Genomic DNA, 23,491 nt, shown 5'->3' with positions numbered 1-23,491 from the left:
TTTTACCATTCCCCATTATTACTCTGGAATCGTAGTAGGCCATAATACTATGCAGAGGGACTTAGATCTGATTCAGCTTCTTGGTAGCGGGGGACTGGGAAAAGGGGGAGTTACTAAGGGAGTCCCAGTCACTGTGCAATGGCGACACCTAGTAGTCGGATTTAGGGCCAGGACTACTGCAGCAGTGACTGGACTAAAGCAAGTCGAGAGGGGATACAAAGCAGAGGAAAGAATCGCCAAAAGAATCAGGAAGAAACTGCCAAGGTTAAATACATTACTCTTCTTTGGACAAACTGAAGGAGTTTGCTCAAGTACCCACTGCACCCACAGAGCTGGCATCTGAGACCGAGACATATTTGGTTCCCAACATCTAAGCACTGTAGTTTTGCAGAGCCTGAGCCAGGGGCACGGGAGACATAGGCCCGTCGCTCGCGTCTGTCAGCAATTTTACTGCCAGCAAGCTTGACTGGGGATGCGCCTGAATCGATCTATCACGTGCGGCCGTTGTTATAAACACAGCAGAGTAGCTCTCAAAGCTGTAGGACGCTTTAGATAGAGCAACTACGGTTTTTCATGGTCTATCTCTCCCATAAACGTTCATCAAAGCATTCTCAAGGAAAATCCTGATCTAAAACTACATGCGTTATGCCACAGCCAAAAGCTACACACCTCACGGTGCAGCTCTCACTTCTACTAAACACGAAGCAAATCACAGGGACAGGTTCCCGGTAAGGATGCAATATTCATGTAATTACTTTAGTTAAAAGAACGCAAAGCAAACGTGCGCTACCACCTCTACTCCTAACCCCGGCGCGAAAAGTCCACCTGCACACTGCAGGCGCCGCACTAAGCTCCTCCCCATGTCCCGCCCGCCTGAACCCCCACCATGATTGGCAGGGCCTCGGAGCAATGGGACGCTCTCTATCATTTGGCCTTCTTTGCCCCACCATCCCGGCAGCCAATCACGGCGAAGGGGGCGGGGACGGCCGGATCTCCTGGCGACTGCAGGGTGGAAGGGAACGAGCAGCCGGCGTGACGTCAGAGGAGGCGAGTTCAGTGCAGGTGGCGGCCCCGGACGGGCAGGAGCTGGCTCCTGTTAAAGGGGTGGGGGCGCGGGGAACTTGCCGGTTCCGGATTGTTCAGGTAACCCCGCACTGCCTCCTCACTTGCCCCTTGATTTTACTCTGTAGCGTTCGTTTGCCACAGAAGGGCGTCCACGTTTTCTTGTTGGTAAATTGGTTTCGGGGGTGCGGTTAAGAGAGACTTTGCACCTTAGTTGCCTTTCGGAGGGGGTGGAGATAAGTAATAGCTGGCGGAGGGGTTCTGCCGGGACAGGAGTATGTAAGTGGCTTTGAAGCACCTGAGTGGTTATAATTTAAAAGGTGAATGTTCCCGTGTGAATTAAAGTAGTCCTTACTGATGGTTATTTTTTGATGGATGGTGGAAGGAGAGGGTGATGATGCAGAGCTTAGTATTTGGAATCGGGAAGTGTTCTCCGATTTCCTGGTTACTGCAAACTTGCCCTGCAACGAGCGTACGAGCTCCTAAACCGAGCACACTGCAGTGGCTGATGTGTGCTTGAAATATCAATACCGGCTTATTCCATCTCCTGAGTCTGCTCAGGTATCTCCCATCCACCTTCCTCTAGGTCATTTTAAAATTCCCATGTTAACTGCGGTCGGGATGGCAACTCGGGAGCTGGTTTTGGTCTGATGCTGTTCGCTGTCTGAGGACGATGAGGTCTTCTCCTGTGTTTGCCAGGGACAGCACTGCGGATTTTCCTGCTCTCTTTTGGAAGGCAGCCACTCCTCCTCCTGGCCACTCCAATGCATAAACAAACTTCAAACAGTTTTTTAGGATGTGATCAGTTTAAACACGACGAGCGGCGAGATATAGCGAAAACAATGTTTGCAGTTTTGAGGACTGCTTATTTCAGTTAAGGCTGGAAAGATTGCAATGCTTAATTTTATAAAAAATCTATTTTATTAATTTTAGCAAACCGACAACAAAGATTACATGAAAGTTCGTCGTACAATAGAAATATCAATCGATACACACGTTTATAATATTTGACAACTAGGCTTTTTTGTGACATACAAGCTACTTTTTTATTTATATAAATAAGCACAAAGCATTATTGGTTTAATTTAACCACCTTTATCTCTGATTAGGGAAATTTTGTTCGTCTGGTGAGCAGTAAACAAATGTGATCTTAATATAAACTAATTATGAGAACGTCACATGTGAAGTTCAGAGGCAAACTGGTTGACTTCCTGGCGCTAGAAGACAAAATATAAAAGGAAGGTCATCCCAAGTAATTTTTTAAAATTGTAAATTACTATGAAGCCCACCAGTAAGCCAGTTTTACCAAGCTGGTATATATGGAAAGATGGGTTTTCTGTTGCAGTATTATATTGCACTCAGCACCTACATTCTTGTACTGCCAGAAGGATCAGGGCTTGGTCATTATTAAGTAATAGTCTTATTAGGGCATTTACTGCCAATTAATACCCCAGCTAGGGTATGTAACCCAGACAGACTTAAATTGTCATCAAATGCCGTGGTCCTAAGGCATTTGGAGTGAATGTTTATTTTTCATGTGATATTTATAAGCAAGATAACTTAGTTACCCATAACAGTATATTAGCATTCCAGTAACTTAGCTTGTAATAAAAATTAATCTGTATTACTGGCTTCTTTATAGAAGCCTTAGCTCATATTTTATTTTTAATTAGGCATACTGCTCAACTGGTCGTTTATTTTTCCAAGTTATCCACAGTGAGAATACATCAGATATTTACATGTACTGTCTACACTATGTAAATGTCTCATGCATAATCATCTGGTGATCCCTGAGAACCGGTTTCAGTACTGCTTTAGCCAGAAATATCTGAACCTAAAATGATTCAATCTGAATTTTTCTAGAAGAAATGAAACGGTCCTGAGCTCTTCCGCTTGGCACGAAAGAGGCATGCGCTTGTTGGTTCAGCACTGTTCAAATGCAGATGTTGCTCTGACATTTTCTGTTTTTCTTGTAAACATTTGCAGTGCTGTGCTCCAGCAGCTGGGTGTGCCGTTGTATTAAATTCCCAGTGGATCTCTAATCACTCCCTTAGAGAGAGATTTGTTACATTAGAATTAACATTGAATGATGTATGCGGATTATTAATGCTTTTCCCAAAGTATATCTTTCTTGGACATAACTAAGTGTGGCCTGGAGCCTAAAAGACAGGTGTGCTCTTGCCATCCTAAAGCTGGTAAAGTTGGGCAGACATAGCTAGGTTTCCATAACCTTATGCTCTAATATGGAGGACCCACCTTTGCTAGGAGATGAGGGTGTGCCCTCTCCATTCCAGTTCAATCAGTTCTTCATGATTTTGTATTTGTTTTACAAATTTAATGGTGTTGAGTTTGATGGAGGCTTTTGGCCACCACAGGGCTTCCCAAACCTGTTCTGAGGACCCCACAGCCACTCGGGATTTTAGGATACCCCCTATTGAGTATGCATGGGATCAGTTTACATGCATTGGAGATCTATACAGGCAAAGTGATCTTGTGCCTATTATTTGTAGATAACCTGAAAACCCAGGCCATGGTCTCAGGGTGAGGCTCTAAGCATTGTAGGATCACTAAGTGGAGCTCCAGAAGTGATGAATAAAGGCATGCCTAAGACCTGATATTAGAAGAAAGTCACAGACCCAGTACAGGATGCAAAAAGTCAAGGGCAAAGAAAGGAAGGCTTGTGATGAGCTACTTAGTACCCGGCAGCTTTGTTTCCACTGCTGTTGAGTTTTAAACGCTACCCGGTGCACAGCCCCTCCTAGCCATAATAGGATGTTAGAATGGGGTTTAAAGAATATTACCAGTGTCTCTTTAATAATTAGGTTAGATTTCCACTCCCTAAGATTACATATCATCACTGTACCTAATGCAAGCACTTTTAGGCAGTATTTGCTGGCAGTGGATTTAGGTTTTAATTAAATTGTGCCTAAGATTTGCTTATTTATGAAGGCGGGTCATTTAACTTGCAGAACCAGCTTAGGAGCCCAGAAAATCCAGTCTTTCTCTCTCCAGTCTGTATTCCTGTTGACTGATTGGTTCTTGTTTTGGCTCATCCCAGGGCAGTACTTTGTCTCGCACACCTTGTTGTGGGCTCTCACTATTGAGATACCTCTTCTTACAGTCTTTCAGGAAAATCTTTAGTGCACTTCTCATGGAGAAGATATCTGAGACCACAGTGGAAGGAAATACCTTATGGAACAGATGATGGAAGAATGAAGGAATGGGTCTTAAGTTGAAAATGAGAAGCTAACTGTAAAAATACCTCTGTTTCAACATCATAGAATGAGTGAATCCACTGGAAGACCCAATTTCCTAATTTACATCCTCCCACATTTAAAACCCAGGATATTTATTTATTTATTAGGTTTTATATTACTACAAACAAATATACATAATACAAGAAAATAAAAAAGACGATATGAGGAAATATCACTTGTCTGCGTATTAGAACAAGGGAAAAATTAAATCCAGCATATTCTGCCCAAGTGACCCATCAAACTCGTATTAAATTTGTCCAACAAAAAAAATCTCCAAATGTGAAGTCTAGAAATATAAACTTATTCTTCTGAAACACTATTTCACACCTGCAAGGGAACCTCGGGAAGAAGGAAGCACCCAACTGAAGAACCTGTCTTAAAGAGAGAAATTGCTTCCTCCTTTTTTTTTTTTTTTTGAGTCCCCCTGCATATATCAAGAAAAATCAAAACTTTTGTGGCCAAAAGTTTATCTTTATACTTCAAATATTAACGAAATATTAAATCACGATCGGACTCAAAAGCAAAACACACCATAAATATGGCACAAATAATAATTCTGTAAAAATTGAGACATTGGAACTATTAAAACTAAATTAAGAGATCCCCCACAGCAGGATATTTCTAACCCAGATCAGTAGAGGATGCTTCTATGGTGTCCTCAGCAGGTAGAATTTATTTTTTGCTTGATGTGAGAGGCATGTTTGGCCTGAATGGTTTAATTTTACTTATTGCAGATGGAGATGACCACATCTACCTCTGCAGATCACCAAGCAGATTAAATGAGAAAATCTGACATGTAGCACCCCATGCTTTTTTTTTTTTCCATTAACTAGTCACTGCACTGACCACACCTGCAATAGCTGACTGAAAAAATACTTTTTCTATAGCAGCCTAGTAGATGACAACAGAAAAAGCCCATCTGGCCCATCCAGTTTGCCCAGTTATCCTGTCTCTGCTGCTAAGGAAATATCCCAACTGCCAGCCATAGAGGCTTGACCACTTGTAGGATATCTCTCTTCATCCAAGTTGGGCTTTGATATCTTCCTCAGTGGGTAACTGAGCTTGGAAGCCCCCCCCCTATTTACTGCATGCTATCATCCCTCCCTTCACACATCTCACCAGAAAACTTTGTACTCTAAATATCTACCAGTACTAATGAGGCTGTTGTGGCAGATAGGGGGATATCTCTACATGCTTCTCCAGAAACATCTGCATTAATTGGCTTTCTCTTGTAGCAGGAACCTGTTGAAGTGAGTTTTTAGTGCTTGTGAAAAGCAGCAGACTGTAAACTCACTGAATATAGATTAGAGGCAAACTCACCTGAGCCAGATTTGATGCAGGATTGTAGAATCACAGCCAGACTCTATCACAAGGCTGATCTGGTTCTGTTGTTTTTTTCTTTAAGCTGCCCACCCTACTGTGTTCAGCAGGAAAAGAGCCAGATCATGTCTATTTTTCAGATGGCTCCATCTAGCAAACTGCATGCAGGCACACTAGATCCCTGACCCAAAGAATTTACGATGTTGAGTTGGTGCAAGGAGACAGAATAACCTGGCTCTGCTGGTTGCTAGCTTGCTAGGTGAACAACCAGACTGCTCCCTCTGCCATGGAGATAGTTAAAATAAGCCAGTACAGGGCTAATATCCCATAGTAACACAGGGCCAGGGCTGCCTTTAGGGATGTGTGACCTTTGCATCTGCACAGGGTGCCAGTGTTTTTTAGGAAGGACCCCCTCCTAGCCATAAGCAGAAGTGCTTAAAAAAAAAAAGGGGGAAGGGGGGTATAGGAGAACTGCACAGGATGCTAAAATGAGCTCTGTACAGAGCTGACTTGGCAAAACTGTAGTAGCGAGAAGTGGAGTCCTTTATATCAGTAATGTAAGAGATTCATTCTCCTTGTCTTGGCTTCCTGTATCGTCCTTTCCTCAGCGTCGAGTGGTGCCCAGTCAGAGCTTTGGCTGGACAGTGTCTTGTTATTGATCAGCCAGTCTCCATCCCCTGCAAGCAAGGATTCATGTTCTTATACTTGCCTGGAAACTCTGCAGCCCTAGCCTTCTGCACTCTGCTAACCAATTAGTGCTCTTTGTCATTATTACCCTCATTTAATTGCCGAGTGCAATACAGGAAAAACAGCTGCAGTGACAAGAGCAGCTTATTGCAAGGTTTTGTTACAGGTCTGTGTTAAAGAGCAGTCTAGTCCTCTCCAGGATGGCTGAAGAATTCAGGGCTGGCTTTTCAGGGGGTGGGCAACTGCTCAGGGTCCCAGCATCGCAAGGGCCTCCTTAGTGAAGGTGCATTATGGCACTGAGGCAGAGCTTCAGGGCCCCACTCCACCCTGGTCCTCATCGGCCTTGTGTGAATGGCTTTAAATTTGTCATCCACTTCCTCTTGTACTGCACTCAAAAGCAGACTGACATTTAGAACACAATTACAGTGCATAAAAGCCTCATGTAACACATACAAGTTAAATGATGTCGTGCCAATTATTTTTAAAAACTGCTAAGCTGTATTTGTCTGAGCTAAATGTTTTGCCATGTATAAGGAGCCCTAAACTAGAGCACCATATAACAAGTTGTGTAGCATGATTCCTTTGCCAGAGGTGCAGGCAGGTAAAGTGACCTACTCAAGGTCACAGCAGGAGTCAGAAACAAGATTTGAACTTAGGTTTCCTGTTTCCTAGACCTTAACTCCCTTTCTTTAAAAAAAAAAAGTTAAGCAGTGATGTCACATTTTGCAATGGCGGCTTGATTTCTGGGCTCCCAACCTAATCTGCACGCATTCCTGTCCATCATTGTTTTTCCCCGAGGGACTCACTGTTGACATCAGGTGGAAGCTCCCCCACGAACCAAGCCATGGCTTTGCTAAAGACAAAGCCAGATTTGCAGCAGTCTTCCTACCATGGCTGCTGGAACGGAGGGCTTGCAGCATGGCTTGTCTGCCAGCATGTCCGAGCCCAGGAATCGGACACTCCATGGGCGGAGTTGGAGGGGGTTGGAGTTTCAGCAATGGTTTGCTGAGCTGAGAGGCGATATGCTCACACTGAAGCAATAAACTGAGTACCATAGCTGAACTGAAAACTGACCTGAGTTGGGGCATAGAGTGTATGAGGCTGAGACGTGGATTGAGGATCAGGCCATGGATCTGCTTAAGTGCCAGACCACCTGTGACAAAGCTAACTCTTTCACAGTCTGGATTAAGCGCCCAGGTAAGAGGATCTGGAAAATCATTCCAGAAGGTCCAACCTGCGCTTTAGGCGAGTCCTGGAAGAATCTGGATATATGGACTGTTTTCAAGTGATTGACAGCATATGCACACTTATTCTGGATCAAGAGTCTCCTGATGCTGAGATCCCACGGATGAAGTTGGATCGTGCTCCTAGGTCCCTAGGAGCCCATTGTGGGAATCTCCCTTGGGACATAGTTGCCTGCTTTCATGATCAAAGAAAAGGTGATGGCTGCTGCCAGGAAATCGGGCTCGCTTATGTGGAAAGGCCACAAGGTAGAAGTTTTCCAGGATCTCTCTCTACCCACAATCTGGAAGGGGAGAGCGTTTAGGGAGGTCATTACAGTGCTGCAGCAGAAGAATGTTAGATACTGCAGGCTGATTCCCTTCTGTTTGAGCTTCGCTTTTGCAGGAGTTAGGTCGCGAGTGAGTCTGGTATCGGAGGCTATGGAGATCCTGTGAGCAGCTGGCTGAGGGACATCACTGTTTGCTGTGGAGACTGAGTGTGCTGCCGAGAACAAGTGGCGGTGACAACTGGAGGGAAAAGATTGCAACAGCAGTCTGAACATAACTTGCCTGCTTGCTCTACTGAGCATGAGGGACTTGGGTGAGACCCTGTGAGGGGGGGGGAGTTTGTGTCTGGGTCTCAACTTTTGATGCCATGTCTTTCTTGAATACACTCATACACATGTATTGAGGTATACAATGGTGGGTTGCTAGGATGAGGACTTTAGACTACAGGGATAAATGTGGTGCACCTTTGCTCTGTTATTTTGGGTTGTGTTTACTGTTAATTTTGCTTAAGCACACTGTGATCATACGGTTTCCTGAGGTAGATATGGATTGGGGTGGGGGTTCTGGTTAGCGGTTGCAGAAGGTTGGTGGTGTCCTTCCTCATGGAGGGAGTTTTTCCACCAGGTGGGTTGGTGGAACAGGACAGGGTTGGGGGGGGGGAGGTGGAAGAGGTTGCAAGGGGAGGGCTGACAATTGGTTTTGCTGGAGTTCCTCTGTCTAGAATCACAAGTCCTTTGGGCTGGAGGAGGAGCAGACGGGGGGAGGATCCTTTTCTGATGGCGGGGGGGGGGGGTCACATGAAAATTGTTTTTTTCTTTAAACACCAGGGGGTGGAACTCTCACAGTAAGAGGCACCTGTTCTTTCAGGAGGCTGAAAGCTTAGGGGCCTCTGTCCAATTCTGTCAAGAGACCCATTTAAGAAAGCGCAATGAAGGAGTTTTGAGTTCTGCTCTGTATCCGCAACAATTTTTGGCATCAGCCACTGAGACACAAATATTATGGTGTGGATATTATTATCCAGTCTCTTGGTGGCTGATGTTAAAGCTTCGGTGAGAAATGTCGAGGGCAGGTAGGTAGGTATCAAGCTGCTGGTGAATAAGGTTCTTTACACCGTATTAAATATTTATGTCCCTAATACCGGCCAAGAATCTCAGGTCTGATGTCAGAATGGGTGGAGGGTCATCTTATAATTGGTGGAGACTTTCATCTGACCCATTATCCTTACTTGAATAACTCCAGGCAGGTCGATACTGGGTCCCAGGCATCGAGAAAGGTGCTTAAACAACTGATTTCTGATAGAGGCCTGGTGGACATCTGGCTTTTAAGGTACCCAACAGATCACAACTTCTGGGGCACTGTTCAGCAGCTGATGTGGAAGGAGGTCTGACTGATGAGCCCTAGAACCTGCAAAATTGGGATTAACACCCTGAATTTTAGCTGACCAAACCGGCGCACACGGCGGAATAATACCTCTGCACCTACAGAGGACCATGAAGTGGAAAACTACTGACCTCAGGCAATTTTCCTATGGGAAACCTCAAATGGACCCAGGCCAAAGATGGTGCTGAGCATGGGGGGCCTGCACCGGAGGGTACTCATGGCGCCGAATCTTGCTGAACTGCTACGACTACTGACTTCCTCCTGACTCGGGACGAGGCAAGGCAGTGGTTTATTGACTGACCTTCAGCAGCATAAAATGGACATAATGGCATCAGTTGTGGACCTCAAAGAAGATCTGGCCGCATTAGGAACATGAGTAGACGACATGGAAAATCGCGTCAATAGTCATGGGGACGCCATTAATCACCTCAACACTCAGTGCTTCACCTCAAGCTCCGAAATTCAAGCTTTACAAGAAAAGGTGGAAGATTTAGAAAACCGGAGCAGAAGGAGCAATTTACGCATCCGGGGGGTCCCAGACAATCCCAAATTTTCTGATGCCCCCCGCAGTAGCTCTTCAAATATGTAATTACATTTTATCTCAGGGCCACGAGAGCCCAGCTGATGTGGGTACAGCTCGAACGTGCCTTGGGCCCAAGAAGAGATCAACGGCCGAGAGACATTGTGCTGTGTTTTCACAGCTTTACACTGAAAGAACAAATATATGCGATAACCAGACAGATGAAGGAAATTAAGTGGCGTAATTACACACTCTCTGTATTCCAGGATCTTGCCCCAGCAATGCTAAAGAAAAGATCACAACAGCCCATATTAGAGCCTGTGAGAAGGATTTGGGAGGAAACATGGGGGAAGAGGTCTGGGATTTAGGCTTTTTAGCTGTCAAAAAATGCTCAGTTTCTACCAAAGTCATGGAGGTAGGTTATAAAGTATTCTACCAATGGCACTTGACCCCCAAGAAACTGCATCGGATGTACCCCAAGTTTGATGCTCACTGTTGGAGGGGTTGTGAAGTTAGAGTCCTACTTCCACATGTAACATGGAGTGGACTTAGTTTTTGGGTACTTGCCAGGTTCTTGTGGCCTGGATTGGCCACTGTTGGAGGCAGGATGCTGGGCTTGATGGACCCTTGGTCTGACCCAGTATGGCATTTTCTTATGTTCTTATATGGTGGGGATGTGTAGTGGTAAAGAAAGTGGGATGCAGTTGCTCACTTTTTTACTTTGACGGGCACTAGGGTGAACAGAGATCCAAATTTTTGTTTCTTTTAGGGATTAATGATGGGAGCCCAATACTGAGCTCAAGCTTTTCACTCAATTGGTGTCTGCAAAATGTGAACTGGCCTTTAAATGGAAGGAGGCTGATGTCCTGACTCTCTTTGCCATCAAGATGAGACTGCATAGGATGTTTATTTTCAGGAAATTGACGGCGATTAACCATAAGCCCCTCAAGGTGGGGTTTCATGAGATTTGGGAGCCTTATTGCAAGTGGGTGGCTTCTCTTGAGGTACTTGTGTGTTCAGGGTAATGTGATACTTGATTGTGGGTTTGGATGGTAGGATATTGTATAGACCAAATGGTATGGGACATCTAGCATAAGAAGTTGTGCTTCTCTTCATTGCTTGTTACTCTCGCTCCTTTGAAGCATGAGCAGAGGAGGGCGAGTGGGGAGGGTCTGACTTTTTGCAATGTGATGATGAACCATGCCTGGTTGTTCTTCATGCCTGTTATGCTGTGTGCATACCATCTTCTATTTTTGTGGTTTATGCTTAAATAAAGAAAACTTAAATGGAAAAAAAAGGTAAAGAATTACAGGTAAGGTTGTACCAGAGTGTTTGTAATTCTGAAATGCACTAGACCCAGTAATTAAACCTGCTTTCTTAGCTCTTGGCTATTTACCCTGTTCTTGTACTGTGAGCAAGGATTGAGGCTGGAGTACAATTAAGCTTGAAACCTTAAAACCCCAGAGAAAGCTCTGCCAAAAAGATTCAACCGGATGGATGCTCTGGAGAATTCTATTTGCGGTCCAGCTGTGAGTGGCAGGAAAACGTCTGCTTGGTACTCTCAACCCACAGCCAGACATCGATCTGCCTGAGCTTCACTCCTTGCCTGCTGCTTTGGGACATTAGCAGGATTTGCAGTTCCCGAGCCAGCAGGCCTCTCCTCATCAATGCCCACCCAAGAGAAGATTTTATGCTACCTGATGAGGATTAGATGGGAAAGCAGGTGATAAAGAGTTTATCCTTGCTATTTAGGCTGTATGTGATTACATTCCTATGAGAAGCAGCAGCATGAGGTGGTAAACTTGACAGATTTGAACTTTGCAGTTCTTGGCTGAAATGTTTATACAGAAGCAGAACGCAAGGTGTGCAAATTGCAATCTCCTCATCCAGTGTTTTAAGGTGTGGTGTATTAAAGAAGGAGATGATATGCCAAGTGTTTACTCCATCTCAGAGAATGACCATAGGTGAGCAACCTGCTCACTGTCAAACACCGTTCTCCTGCAGCTTTTCTACAGGGTGGCCCATGGAAAAGTAGCCCGCCTCCAATACCAGTGCTATGCAGGCAGGCTACTTTTCCATGGGCCACCCTGTATTTCGTAACGTACAGACAGATGGACTTGGGACTAGTGGGTTATGCTCCCCTGCCAGCAGATGGAGGCAGAGCAAGCTAACCTGTCGGTATATACTGACAGTGACCCCAGCTTGCCAGTATTCTCCATCTCCAGCAGTGCATCTCCCTATGGGGACTGCCTTATTTTGAATGGCGATTTTCTAAATTGAGGATAAGAAACTCCCACTCTCCTGTGGTGATACCTAAAGGTCCCTCCCTCAGTTCATATATTCCTGAGGTGATTTCTGTGGTTCCTCAGAGGTGTGCCTTGGTCCAGTAGCTGGTTCTTGGCATGGATTTTGCTGCTTGTGCAGCTGAAAAGCGGTGGGTGCTCAGGCTGAGTGCAGTGGTGACGGCTAAAACCCTCTCCCCCAGCAGCCAGAGACTGTCTCTGTTCTCAACTGGTAAGTGCTGAGTTTGGGTATTAAAAAAAAAAAAAAGTTTTGCCTTTAGCGACAGAGACAATGAAAGGGGTTTCAGGACTTCCTCTGGCCATTCTGCTGTCCATTCCCACTCCTGTCAGTTTTTTTGGGCCCTGGGCTGCCTGGCATGTGGAGTGGCCCTGCTTTAGGCTTTGACAGTGCCCTGCGTGGTGGCAGCTTCTTTGCGCGCTCTTGTGCATATTACTGCCCTCTACAGGACATTGGTGCGCGCACTGCGTTGGCTCTGTAATACGATGTGTGCTTTGTGTTCGTGCCCCTCGGCGTGCACAACGTTTTAGCTGTGGTGCATGAGCCTTGTTGCGCTTGTTCCTTGGTGCCTGATTTTTGTACGCATAGCTTTTTCTGTGCGAGCTGCTTGCACGCACTGTTGCTGTCACTGGCACCAGTAACCAAGAAGCCTGAGCACCTTGCTCTCTGTTGCCTGTCATATTAGAATTCTCAGCCTGACCTATCCTCCAACATGTGTCCGGCGCTGTGCAGATGCTCAGGGGAGAGTTGTCTTCCTCAGATTTTGCTAAGCCTGGATCCTCCTAATCGGATGATGGTCTGGTTCTGGTTTTGACTGGAGGTGCACCGGATCTGGTTGCTTTCTTGACCTGCTCCTCTGCAGGAGAGGGCAGTTATGTTGGGCCCCCTCCAGTGTCTTCTGGGCTTGGCCTGGATCTGGCTGCGTTTTTCTTGGGTGGAGTTTTTTCAGGGTTTTTCAGGCCTTGGCTTTGCAGTCAGGTCGGATCCTCAGTCGGTGGCCCCTCCCTCTTCCACGCCTACAGTTAAGCACCGAGGCACGTCTCATTTTGCCACAGGTTTCCCTAACTGGGACCTGGATGGCATGGAAGATGAGGTGGATCCTGCTTCCTTGGAAGCTGGGGAAATTCCTCTTGGTTTGGAGCCATATCTGACCATGTTAAGGTTTTTTATAAAGATGAGCTGCCGGCCCTGATTTCCCAGACCTTGAAGATGCTGGGAGTGCCTGGGGCTGATCCTGTGTCAGAGCAGAGGAAGAATCCCCATTTTGGTTTCCTTAGGTAAAGCTTCTTGCTTTTTCCCTCTTATGGTTGCTGTTCAGGAGCTGATTGATCTTGCATGGGACACCCCAGAAGCGATTTTTAAAGGGGGCCCAGCACTGGAGGGTTTTTACCCTCTGGATCCAGCTACAAGAGAGCGTTTGTGTTTTCCCAGGGTGGATGTACTGGTTTGCGGTGTTTCTAAGCGAATGACTATTCCCGTGGAGAGAGCAGCAGCCTTGAAGGATGTGCATGATAGACGGATTGAGTCTATCCTTAAGCAGGCCTTTGCAGTGGCAGTGAACTTACAAATTGCCTCCTGTTGCACTTGTAGCCCATTCTTGTCTGCTTCTCTCTCAGGAGGTGGACAATTCTGGGGTCAGTCCCAGGGCAGTTACGGAACCTGCTGTTGCTTTTTTTTTTTTTAGCAGATGCGAGCTGTGATTTGTTCCGTACTTCAGCCAGAGAAGTGGCTTCTGTGGGCCAGGCATCAGCAATGGTTGCGGAATTGGTCAGCTGAAGCCATGTCCAAAGCTAATCTTGCGAAGATGCCATTTAAAGGCTTGCTCTTGTTTGGGAGCGAGATGGAAAAGCTGGGCGAGTCTCCACTTCTCCCGATTGCTGGAGAATAAGAAGCAGCACATGCATTGCCCCTTTTCTCTGAGGGGTCGTATCAAGAGTTCCCAGCGTCTCTTGTCTTTACAGGAACCCCTCATTTCAGAGGTCTCGGCCTTTTGGTAGGTCTCTGGTCCTTTCACCCATGGCAGTCCGAGAGGAGCGGGCTGGAGCTAGGGGGCTGCCTATCTCTCTTATCAGAGGTGGGTCAAGATCAATCAATGGGCCTTGGAAATAAGGGACTGATATCTGCTGGACCTTTGCAGCACTTCTCAGGACATGGTCATGGTGTCTCCTTGCCACTCCCCACAGAAGAAGCAGGCAATGGAGTCTATACTTTTACGGCTGCTCCATATGAGGGCTGTGATTCCCATATCTGCTTCTCAGGAAAGTATGGGGCGTTTATTCCATTTATTTTGTGGTGCCCAAGAAAGAAAGTTCCTTTCGCCCTATCCTGGATCTCAAAGGTGTCATCTGCAGGTGACTCATTTTCGGATGGAAACCTTGCGTTCTGTGATAATGGCAGTGCAATTGGGAGAGTTTCTGACCTCCCTGGAATTGTCCGAGGCCTACTTCATATTCCCATCTGGTTGGAGCACCAATGTTTTCTGCACTTTGCAGTGCTAGGTCGCCATTATCAGTTTTGGGCACTGCTCCCAGCATATTTTCCAATGTTATGGTAGTCATGGCAGCAGCATTGTGAAAAGATAGAATCCTGGTGCACCCATACCTGGATGACTGGCTGATTTGAGCCAAGTCATTTGAAGAGTAGTTGGTGACTAGAAAGTAATCTCCTTGCTGCGAGGGCTCGGTTGGGTAGTAAACCTGGCCAAGAGCAGTCTCCAGCTTTCTCAGTCTGGAGTATCTGGGTATTCTGTTCGACATGAGACTGGGCAAGGCTTTTCTGCCAGATGCATGAATCCAGAAGTTGTCTAGTGCATCAGTTGATGAACGCGATATGCGAGATGGTGTGGAGCTATCTTTAGGTACCTTGTTTGATGGCAGCAACCCTGGAAGTGGTGCAGTAGGCAAGGGCACATATGCGTCCTCTTCAGCGCTTACTGCTGTCTCATTGAAACTCGCACTCAGGACTATTCGGTTCACGTCCATTTGCTGATGGACATCTGTTCTCTCCTCCAGTGGTGGTTGCAGGAGGCTCATCTGAGAGAGGGTGTGTCCTTGTCCGCTCTGACCTGGTTGGTTCTCATGACAGATGCAAGTCTCCTGGGTTGGGGAGCTCATTGTCAGGAACTGGCAGCACAGGGCTGTTGGATAGCCTAAGAGGCCCTCTGGAACATCAATCGCAAAGAAGCCTGAGCTGTTAGGTTGGCATGCTTGCAATTCAGCCACAGACTGCAGGGTCAAACGGTCCACATGATGTTGGACAACGCAACAATGGTGACCTACATCAGTCGCTAGGGAGGCACCAAGAGCCAGCAACTGTCGCGGGAAATAGGCCCTCTTATGAAATGGGCAGAAGTTCATCTACAGATTTCTGCTTCCCACATTGCAGGAAAGGACAATGTACGAACAGACTTTCTCAGCAGGGAGAGTCTGGACCCCGGAGAATGGGGTTTGTCCGCCAAGGTATTTCAGCTGATAGTGGATCGCTGGGGACTCCTGTCCCTCGACCTGCTGGTGACTTTTTGCAATGCAAAGGTGCCTCGCTTTTTCAGTTGCAGGAGAAGAGTCATGGTCCTTGGGAATTGATGCTCTTGTTCAGTCCTAGCCGGAAGAATAGCTGCTTTTATGCCTTTCCTCTATGGCCCTTAGTGGGCAGGATCATTTGCAGGATCAAAGTCCACAGGGGGCTAGTACTCCTGGTGGCTCCAGATTGGCCCAGGCGTGTCTGGTATGTGGATCTGCGAAGGCTTCTGACAGAAACCCCTCTTCGTCTTCCGCTACACATGGATCTGTTGCAGCAGGGACAGGTTCTTCACGAGGATCCGGCTTGATTCTGTCTTTCAGCTTGTTAATTGAGAAGTCTCATCTGTTGAAACGTGGTTATTCTTCTGCAGTGATTGCCACCTTATTCTGTGCTACGAAGTTCTTCACTTCTGAAGTATGTGCTGGTTTGGAGAGTTTGAGGCTTGGTGCAAGGAGCATGGTGTTTGGTTAAGATCCTGCTTCTTTTGGATTATTATTTTTATTTTATTTTTTTTTTTTTTTACAGGAGGGCTTGCATAAAGGATTGGCCCTTAATTCCTTGAAGATTCAGGTAGCAGCTCTTACATGTTTGAGGCACAGTGAATGGTGTCTCCTTGTTGTCCCATCCTGTTGTGGCCTGTTTCTTGAAAGGGGTGTAAACCAACTTCGGCCTCCCTTGCTGTTGCCGGTTCCATTGTGGAGTCTTAACTTGGTGCTAGATTTTTTTTTTTAGTGGGCCCTATGTTTCGACCACTGCATAGCCTTTCCTTACGGTTGTTGACCCTGGTGGCTATATGTTCTGCGTATCACGTTTTGGAATTGCAGGCATTGTCTTTCCGGGAGCTGTTCCTTCAGGTGACCCTGGGGTGTTGCAGCTGCGTACTGTTCTGTCCTTCTTGCCTAAAGTGGCCTCTGAGTTTCATCTGAATCAGTCCATTTCTTTGCCATCTCTGGATAAAGTCAAGGATGCAGAGGAATTTTGCCTTTTGCGTTTCTTGGATGTCAAGAGACTTGTCATGCGGTATCTGGAGGTTTCTGAATCTTTTCGGAGGTCAGATTGCCTGTTTGTCCTTCATGGTGGAAGGAACCAGGGTGAACCTGCTTCGCAGGCTACCATAGCTCACTGGATTAAGGAGGTGAATAATGAGATGCTGTTGTCTGCTCAGGGTAGTGTCATGGGTGGAGGTTTGTTTTGTCTCCCATGAGATCTGCTGTGTCGTGGTCCGCCTTACATACATTTTCCAGGTTTTATCGTTTGGATGTGCAGGCCCAGGAAGACACAGCCTTTGCACATGCAGTGTTGACTGGACCATGGGCAGCTTCTTGCCCTTTTCGGGAGTAGCTTGGGTACATTCCACTGGTCCTGAGTCAATCTGTCTACATGCTAGGAAATGGAGAAATTACTTACCTGATAATTTTGTTTTCTTTAGTGTAGACAAATGGACTCAGCTTCCTGCCCTTGGCTGCCGCTTGATTGTTCATGGTCCTCCAGTGAGGATACTGATCCTGTGGGATTACTGGTAAGTATTCCTCCAGTCCCTAGATTGGGGTACCTATATTTTTGCTCGAGTTCAGTGTTTATTGTTGGTTGAGTACAGTTATGGTTGACTGATTTTAATCAAGTTTTTTTGCTAGTCTGTCCAGTTGTTTTTTGAAGAGAATACTGGCAGGCTGGGATCACTGCAGGAGTGTATATACTGTGACATCACCTTGCTCTGTGTCCATCTGCTGGCAGGGGAGCAAAAGTCACTGGTCCTGAGTCCATCTGTCTACACTAAGGAAAATGAAATTATCAGGGAAGTAATTTCTCCAATGTGTCTAAGTCATACCATCTCCTATTGTAAAAGTGGCTAGGATGCTCTACCATTTCTTGCACAGTAACAGGTTAAGGCTGTTTAGTACCTCTGTCTTACTGTTTTCAGAGCCATGGACTGGTGAAAATTTCCCTTGCTCAGTCCGGCTTGGGGTTGGGGTTACATAACGCTAGCATTGGTGAGGAGAGCCATCCCTGTGGTTGGAAATCAATGCACAGAGATTGGATTTTCAAAATTTACATGTGGTTTTTCAGGAAAAAAAAAATATTTGTGGAAAAAGTGGGTGGAAAGTTTGCAGGTCAACTTATATGCTGTTTCACTTTTTGGAAAGTGAGATACGAGGTACCCAGGCAAACTGCAGCTAGGTGGCCTGCTTGAATTTCAGTGTGCCTCCTTTATGAGGAAGGGTTGCATGAGCTAACAGAAATGAGACAGTGATGGTATCCGGGTCTATTTTGAAGAGTTTCTTGGTCTGAAAGCTGCAGATTGCATTCATTTGGGGTTTTTCTTTTTCTTTCCCATGCATTCACCTGTTGATGGATTTGTGGGGCCTCCTTCCTGGTCCATTGTTGCCTGCTGTTTCATCTCTTGGTGAGTATTTGACTGCACTTCTGTGAAGGGGAAACAGTTTTATCCATGTTGAAGTGTAGTCATCTTTCAGATACGTTTTAAATGGAAACCGATGTACAGACACATTACTGACTCATTTGCTTATTTTTGTGGTCATTCTGTTTAACAGAGGCTATAAGAAAAGCATCTGAAGCATTTTCACTTAGTGCATATGGTGTTACATTGTGTGGTTTGTGTACATTCAATAACGACATGCAAATTGGTGTCCTTTCATTGCCTGAAACTGAGCTGGGAAAATGACATAAAGAGAAATACGGGTCTTGCCCATTATGATTATGCAAAGCTGGCAATGTGTTCATCAGAGTGGGGCTGCGCAGCACTGTACTTAACATGAAATGACTTTGAAATAAAAGTTATTTGTAAACCGATGTGGTGTTCCCAACGAATGTGGGTCTAGGAAAACTTTAAATAAAATTTGCTTCCAAAGGAGAGGTAAAAACCCACTAAAATGAGGGTTGGATGTTTTTTTGGCCTCCAAAGTTTCTCCTTTTCTTTGACATTTGTGGGGTAAGGCAGACTGGGTGATACAGGGATCTAGCACAAGGGTATAGATCTTCTCCTCAGTCTGGCTCATGGTGGTAATGTAGCAAATAACAAATGAGAATCTACCTGATCCCCCAACACTAACACTAAACACCACTATGGGAATCATTAACTAGTAAATAACATGTCTTATTCCCAACTAACTTAAAGAAAAACATTTTATTATATATGTACCTTAAATGTATCTATTCACTTTTGTTAATACATACACTCAAAATTTTGTTTTATAAATGTAAACAATTTTATTATATTGCACTTAACCCCACATACCAGATACATATTGTGTATATATTATCAAATGTCATACATTATTATAACATGTATCACAAATACATCAATAGTAGATCATGCTTTCTAATTATATAAAAAAAAATTTTAAAACTTTTTCAAATACTCCAATCTGTTGGTGCCGGGGGGGGGGGGGGGGCAAAATATTTGAAAAAGTTGAAGATTTTTGGATAGAAGTAGAAAGCATGATCTACTATTGATGTGTTTTTGTGATATGTTATGATGTATGACATTTGATATATATACAATGTGTATCTGATATGTGGGGATAAGTGCAATATAATATTGTTTACTTTTGTAAAACTAGTTAATGATTCCCATATTGGTGTTTAGTGTCATGGTGGTAATGACCAGAAGTTATTACCATCTGAAAGCTGTTTAAGGCCTCCATGAACTGAGTTGATCTCAGTCTAGTTCTTGATAAACAAGCAGGTCTACTGCTAAAGAAGCACCAACAGATTGGAGTATTAGTTGGCAATCTCAGCGGCTAAACAGTGAAAAGGCATGGAGACAATTATTCATGTTGGATTGTCTTTTATAATTTTTTTGTATGCTTTAGTCATTTGTTTTTATTTGCTTTTTATTTTACTATTGCCTTTTTATTGTATATGTATTCTATTTTGTTATATAACTTATGTTTGTACATCACTTTGGGCAAATTTTATCTGGAAAGCAATTCATAAATGGAATAGCATGAAAATGAATTATTCTTTTAGCTTAAGAGTTCAGCCCTCTGCAACAGAGCTGAGGTGCCCTGCATGCTGTAGTGGGGTGACTTGCCCTGCCGCTGCTGTCCCTATTCTGTGGTAGCCAGCATTGGGGTGTGTGAGGGAAGCTTGCACTGCTGCTGCACATGCTATCCCTGTTCTGTGGATAAATGGGAGATTTTGGTTCTGTGCTGCAAACCCATTATTTTTAGGAACCCTAAACTCATTTAAAAATTGTGTACCTCTGGGGAAAGATACATTTTCAGACATTGTCCCTATAAAATGATTCAGTTGAAAGCTGCCTTCCTTTGTCTGCTGAAGCATGTGCTGGTGTCCGCAGTGCACGTACGTTTCAAAAGGTTAAAAGTTGTTCTCTGTGTCATTTTAGATTAGGGGAGGAAAACTGGCATACTATGGCTTTTCAGATGTACATATGCTGTCTTGTTCCTGCTCAGCTGCTTGAGTGTCTGTGCTGATTTCCAAAGGGAAATGATGCACAGTTTTTCCTTTGAAAATTGACTGCAATGTTGTCTGTAAGCTAAAAGCACTTATGTATGTTAGCATGGGGCTACGCACAGTTGCCCCTGTTTACTTATAGACACACGGAACTTTGTAGACTTCCTGCTTAATATGTAGTCATGGGGCTGGCAGTATCTTACTCTGCTGGTGCCCATCAGTGAAGATGAATGAGATGAAGACAGATTAGTTTTGTGAAAGGTTAACTGTGACACAACTGCTCACAGATCTACAGGTTGTTACTAATCTTGTATCCTAATCTATCGAAGACTGACAGGCTGATTCAATAAAAGTAGCGGGCAAGCGCCCACTCTCCTGTGAGCGCAATTCAGTATTTAAATGAGGGCCCGCGGTAAAAAGAGGCGTTAGGGACACTAGTGCGCCCCTAGCGTCTCTTTTTTTGACAGGAGTGGCAGCTGTCAGCGAGTTTGACAGCTGACGCTCAATTTTGCTGGTGTCAGTCCTCAAACCCGCTGACAGCCACGGGTTCGGAAACCGGACACTGGCAAAATTGAGCTTCCGGTTTTCAATCCACGGGCTGGTTTTTAAATTTTGTTTGTTTTTAATTTTTTACTTTGGGACCTCAGACTTAATATCACCATAATATTAAGTTGGAGGGTGTACAGAAAAGTTTTTACTGCTTTTCTGTACACTTTCCTGGTGCCGGCAGAAATTTAACGCTAATTTCTGAAAAGTAAAATGTGCGGCTTGGCTGCACATTTTATTTAGTGAATCGCATGGGAATAACTAATAGGGCCAACAACATGCATTTGCATGTTGCGGACGCTATTAGTTTCGGGGGGGTTGGACGCACGTTTTCGACGTGCTATTACCCCTTACTGAATAAGGGGTAAAACTAGCGCGTCAAACGCACATTAACAGTGCGTTCCGCCGGAGCGCACCTTACTGTATCTGCCTGTGTGTGATGCTAAGAAGGAAGAGGACAAAAATTGTCTTGCATAGGCAGGGACCTTAATTTTTCAGTTTTTGTCCTGGGAATTTCACTGTCTATTACAATAAAACCGAAAACAGGAGAAATCTGAGGAAAAATGACCAGTCACTTTTCCAGGTAAATATCAGTTTTGCTCTTGTTACAATAAACATTGAAATTCCTAGGAGCAATACATAAAAACTGAAACCCTCGCTATTTCAGAGTGATGATTGGAAACGTTTTCTGGCCTGCATCCGTTGCCTGCAGGAGTTCCTCAAGGATCCAGAATTTCAGCTATTCTCTTCAATCTTTCAGCTATTCTCTTCAATCTTTATTTGGTTCTACTTTGTTCAGTTCTTCAGACTATCTTATTTAAACTGTGTATCATCTGCATATAGTTTTTCTTCATAGTTTCTGTAGAACTTGATCCATGGTTGAAGAGACTTTCTAGCCTGAGTCAGATTAAGAAGTGGCTTACATCCAATAGACTTGCCCTTAACATTGGCAAGATTGATACTGTATTGTCATTATACATCCCTCCAGATGTATAGTGGCCAATCCAGGCCATAAGAACCTGGCAAAACTAAGTCTATTCCATGTTACCAATGCTAATGGCACTGGCTATTCTCTAAATGAACTTCATAGCAGGTAATGGACTTCTCCTCCAAGAACTTATCCAATCCTTTTTTAAACACAGCTATATTAACTGCACTAACCACATCCTCTGGCAACAAATTCCAGAGTTTAATTGTGCGTTGAGTAAAAAAGAACTTTCTCCGATTAGTTTTAAATGTGCTCCATGCTAACTTCATGGAGTGCCTCTAGTCTTTCTATTATCTGAAAGAGTAAATAACTGATTCACATCTACCCGTTCTAGACCTCTCATAATTTTTAAACATCTCTATCTTCATGGGCCATGCTGATGACCTAGAGGTAGGCCAAAGGTAGGCGCTAATTTCTTCGGGCACTGAGAGTGCACAGAAAAGCAGTAAAAACTGCTTTTCTGTGCACCCTCCGACTTAATATCCTGGCGATATTAAGTCGGAGGTCCCGAAAGTTTCGAAAAGTATGTATAAATAAATAAATAAATAAAACTGAAGTTGGCCCGCGGCTGTCGGGTCAAACCGGACGCTCAGTTTTGCCGGTGTCCGGTTTCCGAGCCTGTGGCTGTCAGCGGGCTTGAGAACTGACGCCGGCAAAATTGAGCGTCGGCCTTCAAACCTGCTGACAGCCTGGCCTCATTTGAATAGAGAATCGCGCGCACAGGGGAGCGGCCTGTGTGCGCGCCGGGAGAGCGGACTTTACTGTATCGGCCCGAATGTGTGTCTAAGATGCACATTTTTTGCGTTCAGAAATAAATGCCTGCCTGGAGCAGGTGTTAATTTGGCATCTGTTTTCCTAACCAGTGGACAGCTGACGCTTGCAGGCTCCCATCATCAAGGAGGCGCTAGGGGCATGCAAGCGACCCTAGCACCTCCTTGATAACGTGACTCCTAATTTAAATATTGCATGACCCCTATTAGGAAAGTGGACCCTGAATGTTCAGCGCTCACTTTCAGCGCACACTTATTGCATCGGCTCCCTTAAGATTTTAGGAGAAGGCAGCAAAGATTGGAGAGAACAGATACTATTTGGGGATAGGGGGCCACTGCCATCACTATTCTGAATTTCTCAAAATGTAGTATAATTTTAGTCAGATTTATTTTTTGAGCTAGTTTCTTTCTGTGTAATGGGATCCCCTGATAGCATGGTGGAAAGGATCTTTCACCTGACTTCTTGCTCATCCCCCCCCCCCTCCCCCATGGGATGGTGATATGCCAGGAAGTACCTTGTGTAGTAAGTCTAAAGCACTGCTGGAAGCATTATGAAAGATTTAGCACCAGATTGGTTTTCTGTACTGTCTCACTTCCTGACTAGTGCCTATGAATCCTACCAGGGACTTCGGAATGGCTCCCAGGTCTTGTTTCAGTCTAGGGTTTTGTTAATTACACTTTATTTTGTTGGCATGTTGCGTGAAGGATGTCATGCTATCTGGATTAAAATGTCAAGACAGGGTGATTAATGTTAGACAAGCTATTTGTGTCTTAAGAACTTCACACATCTATTCCTACTTAAAGCTCTGGAGTTTCAGCTTTATATAAGAAAATGCCATGCTGGGTCAGACTAAGGGTCCATCAAGTCCAGCATTCCGTTTCCAACAGAGGCCAAACCTGGCAATTACCCAAACACTAAGAAGATCCCATGCTACTGATGTAATTAATAGCAGTGGCTATTCCCTAAGTAAACTTGATTAATAGCCATTAAGGGATTTCTCCTCCAAGAACTTATCCAAACCTTTTTTGAACCCAGCTACACTAACTGCACTAACCACATCCTCTGGTAACAAATTCCAGAGCTTTATTGTGCATTGAGTGAAAGAATTTTCTCAGATTAGTCTTAAATGTGTTACTTGCTAACTTCATGGAATGCCCCCTAGTCCTTCTATTATTCAAAAGGGTAAATAACCGAT

At 44.8% G+C, this 23,491-nt stretch overlaps 1 protein-coding gene and 1 long non-coding RNA gene across 12 annotated transcripts in view; one reads left to right on the top strand and one right to left on the bottom strand.

Annotated features, from left to right (window-relative positions):
• The first annotated feature begins 1,043 nt into the window (after positions 1-1,043).
• The window catches only part of EPB41 (erythrocyte membrane protein band 4.1), a 210,797-nt gene continuing 188,349 nt past the window's right edge, over positions 1,044-23,491 (top strand). For all 11 annotated transcript variants that reach the window (XM_029571504.1, XM_029571512.1, XM_029571511.1 and 8 more), the window contains exon 1: positions 1,044-1,143. The gene's annotated coding sequence lies outside the window, so the exon portion shown is untranslated. The remainder of the gene's footprint in view (positions 1,144-23,491) is intronic.
• The window catches only part of LOC115073235, a 33,569-nt gene continuing 27,925 nt past the window's right edge, over positions 17,848-23,491 (bottom strand). Inside the window, exon 4 of the long non-coding RNA XR_003851952.1 lies at positions 17,848-17,978. This is a non-coding gene — a long non-coding RNA (uncharacterized LOC115073235). The remainder of the gene's footprint in view (positions 17,979-23,491) is intronic.

The sequence above is a fragment of the Rhinatrema bivittatum genome, chromosome 11, assembly GCF_901001135.1.
Source record: "Rhinatrema bivittatum chromosome 11, aRhiBiv1.1, whole genome shotgun sequence".
Lineage (NCBI taxonomy): Eukaryota > Metazoa > Chordata > Amphibia > Gymnophiona > Rhinatrematidae > Rhinatrema > Rhinatrema bivittatum.
The sequence above is the reverse complement of the archived record's forward strand: the minus strand, read 5'-3'. Positions and strand labels throughout refer to the sequence as shown.